Raw genomic sequence first — 4,386 nt, 5'->3', positions numbered from 1 at the left:
ACAATCAGGAAAAAGATTCCAGCAAATTCGACGACTGCAAGGTCAAGAACGTTTATCTCAAGAACGGTAGGAACGAAGTGTTCCCGCGAGAGAATTACAACCTCGACATGACCAAAGACGATTACCTCAAACTTTACGAAGCTTACACGGCTTACAAACGCGTGACCGAGGGAAGCGTGGACATGTATTACACGCCCAGCGAATTCAAAACCCACAGACCGATGTCCGTCATCAATACCACGAAGCGGAAGCAGGTGGTGGTCAACGATCGAACCAACATCAAGATCGTGTGCGAGTTCCACGACGCGCTGCCCGATGATACTCTATGCAGCGTCATCCTGATCGCAGAGAAGTCCTTCGCGTACGACGTGAAGAACGAGAGGGTGACGGAACAGTTTTAAAATTCATAAAAAAATTGCCACATACTAAAAAAAATCAACAAGGTTATATAAAATATAATGTAAGTTAGTTCGGTGTGGAAATAAAAAAAAATGATAGGTCACTGAAGATCGTAAAAAAAAATCGTAAGATAGGTTAAGTTATATCACGTAAGATCGTGATCGAGTGAGGTGTTGGCAACACTGCGAGAAAATTAGGCTTATGCCTTACAAGAAAAAACCATTAAGGCGAGCCTCATCGAGCCTCACATTCGGTTGGTGAACTCTCCATTTGGGTCTACTAAAAAAACAATTATTATTTTTGTTTGTTTGCTTGCATCACAATACAGGCACGCGCGCAGATGTGTGTGTGCGACAGAGAGGTTTACAAAGGTCACGATATATAAACATTGGCCGAGACTTGGAAAAAAATTACGATAAGGTGCATTCATCCTTCAAAGATGAAAAAGTGCATTTACTCATCACGCTGTGTCAGCGCAATAAATGAGGCGCGGAACGTGGAAAGAAAATGAGTTTTTTTTTAAGTTTTTTGATGCTGTTTTCATCGCTGTGAAACATCGTCAGCGCAATAAATGAGGCGCGGAACGTGGAGAGAAGGCGAGTTTTTTTTGAGGTTTTGGTGAACCCCAAATGAGTAAAGTGAGTTTTTGAGGTTTTGGTGCTGTTTTCTTCGCTGTGAAACATCGTCAGCGCAATAAATGAGGCGCGGAACGTGGAGAGAAAGTGAGTTTTTGAGGTTTTTTTGATCCCCACTTGATGGCCGTGAACCGGGTTGATTACACTACTCTAAAGTAGGTCAAAGCATGTAGAGACTCTCGTGTAGTTTAGCACGTAATAAAAAAAAGGATAGGTTAAGTTATATCACGTAAGATCGTGATATACCTACCAAGTGTGAGTGGGAAAAAAGGGAAATTTTACTAAAACATCTCTAAACGCTAAAACATCGACAAAAAATTGTCAAAATATGTCTAAAACTGATATTCAATTGATAAAAAAAAGAGGCTACAAATGCATACCTACCAAGTACGAGTGGGAAAAAAGGGAAATTTTACTAAAACATCGCTAAACGCTAAAACATCGACAAAAAATTGTCAAAATATGTCAAAAACTGATATTCGATTGGTAAAAAACAGAGGCTACAAATGCATACCTACTAAGTACTACTTAGAAACAATACACTTACACTACTTACTGGTAAACAGAAATCCATTTGTAAAGCTCATTTTCTTCCATTACCAGGAAACAAAGAGTAGAGTTATCAGATGTTATCAGTAGAAACTCGTTACTTGTCTCCTTTCGGCCATGATGAGGATAAGAATGGAGATTTCTGACCAAGGCGACAAGCGATCCGGCAAAAGGGAGGGGGTGTTCATATCGAAGTGACAAGTGACACGATACCTCTGTCTACAAGCAAGCGTTTTTCTCAAATGCTCTAACAGACCAAGGCGACACGCTGCATGACATCCATGACTTTCAGAAGCGGAAGCCGAGAAGCGACCCGTTTCGAAACGAAGAAGCAAGTCTCGCCTGTTACTTCCGTTTGTCAATATCCTGAATTGAGTCGCCTAGGTCTGGTGTTCGGGCTTTAACAGTGAATGCTTACTTGAAGACTGAAGAGGCTTGTCTTTCTTTTCGCTTGTCACTTCGGTATGAACTTCAGTGTCATTTGCAGCCGTCGTTTGCTACTTGTTGCCTGTCGTTTCGGTTTAAAATCTCTCTGCAAGAAAGCATTCAATGCGTAGGCATGACCACCAGACCGAAGCAACACGATAACGTCCCCAGTGCGTGAAACATGCAAGTGGCACGTGTAGTTTGTCATATCACATTTGTTAGAAAGTTTTATTTATTTAAGAATTTTTGTTTCCAAAGCCATTTATCGCTTCGGTACGAAAGTTCCATTGGGACAAAGCGACGAGCAACGAGCAACGAGGGGTTTCTCACTGAAGTAACACTACCCGTGCAGCATAGCATGTATTATTGAGTGTTTGTTTCCAAGTGTCACGTGTCGCTTCTCGCTTCGGTCTGGAAGCATCCCAAGACTCGAACATAGGATCCCTATTCGTAGAACACGAAGACAAACGTTTATACTTCTCAAAGTTAACGGCTTGATTGCAATCCTTAACTACATTTAATTTCAATGCAGTTCTTTTTTTAACAGTCGTGTTTGGCAACACTGATAAGTGAAGCGAAGTTTTCACTCTCGCCTCTGCAGCCGCGCCGAAACCGTGGACAGAGAGCTGTGGATGTCTTTTTGCGACGTTGCATGCTACACGTATTTGACGTCTTCTGCAATCGCTCGCTCTGTTTAACGTGCGACTAGACGAGAGGGAAAAGTCTTCACCCGACAACGTCGCAGGGGCAAAACAATTGCTTCCCTGCTTGTAGTAAGTTCACCGCGCATTTTCCCCCTGTGTCTGTTGTCACGGTATCTTACGCTTGATCTCTCCATTGCGTTATTTTCACAAAGTAGAAACTGTGTCCTGCTCGTCACTTCGGTTTGCGTGTGTTTCTTCATAGTTCAAATGTAAAAAGATAACATTCAAATGCTTACGCAGAGATATTCGCATTATTATATGCGTATAATGCATTTGCTTATACATAATTGATTGATTGATTTGGTGTTTTAAGTCCACTTTATGCAGAATAAGGCTAATCGGGACTGGACCTACAGTTTAAAGTGGGATCCGAACCACTATGAGCTTCCACCGGTTATCGAACCCGGGATCCCTTGATTACAAGGCAACGACGCTACCACTGCGCCATCTTATGCATAAAACAACCGAGAGAACAATGACATGTACATTTGATAATGTTCCCCACCAGAAAACTTTGAGGGAAAAAGCTCGAGTTGAAGACATCGATTTAATTTTTTATATAATGCCTGGAAACAACATATTTGCCTTCCATGACCTTAACGAAAATATTAAATCCACTGTAGTAAACATTACTTTCTAGATGGCAAAATAAAATGTAAACGACATAAATACTCTTCCCGTTTCTAAACCTGATAATTTATAACCGTGTATTTGATTGCATTTTATAATTAATAATGCAATGAAGTAAATGGTCACACAGAATTCAGGTTTAGTGAAATATAGCGTATTCCTTCCCTCAGTGTGGTCTTTACATAACAATATTTACAAACTTACAGAAGCAAATGTACTTGAAGGGACAGCGAAGATTTTATGCCATCAAAATATATGTGGCGACTGCTACAAAAGGTAAAGTTCTCCCCTGTGTATGGCAGTCTGCCGTGACACCATTCGAGCAAATGATATGGCTCCACACATTCTCGATCTCTGCCGTAGTGAAGGATACATGAATGATACACACCACGCTCTGATGTATCTAGGGGTCGCGGGTTCGACACGCGGTGGAGGAACATGGCATGGTGTTCCCTTGACGGTGCCCTTCATCAATTTCATCATATTATTACTCATCCTCGTCGTTTGGATTAGCCAAAAATGAAAAAAGCGACGCTAAAAATCATCTAATCAAATGTATTCATTACTTACCTTCCAGCCTCCATGAAGAAGTGGCTACGAAGCCAGAAGCTCTACTTTTGAATCCTGGGTGAGGAATGAATATATCATCGTGTTCATTCGGATTCCACCATTAATGCTCATTAACGATTAACCTACGACGTAGAAAAACGCTAAAAATTAACGTAAATATACGTCGCATTCTTCAGTCGCTTCATTAATGTGGATCATTTCACTATCCTAGGGGGAAAACGTTAGTTTAGCAACGTAAAGAATATTCACTTTCGAAGCAATCCAAACATTGAGAAGCAGGGGTGTAGCAAGGGGTGGAAGAAGTGCGCGACCGCACGGGACTTCGCGCTTAAAGGAGCTTGATACGAAAAATGTTATAAATAGAAGGGGGGGGGGACATGGAAAATGCTATTTTTTTGTGGGCAGTAATATTAAAACATTCTGTATTTATCTGGTTTTAAATTCTAGTTAAACGTTATAATTTGAATGAATAC

This window comes from Lepisma saccharinum, chromosome 2 (genome assembly GCF_977018435.1).
Source record: "Lepisma saccharinum chromosome 2, izLepSacc3.1, whole genome shotgun sequence".
Classification (NCBI taxonomy): Eukaryota; Metazoa; Arthropoda; class Insecta; order Zygentoma; family Lepismatidae; genus Lepisma; species Lepisma saccharinum.
This window is presented reverse-complemented; position numbering follows the sequence as displayed.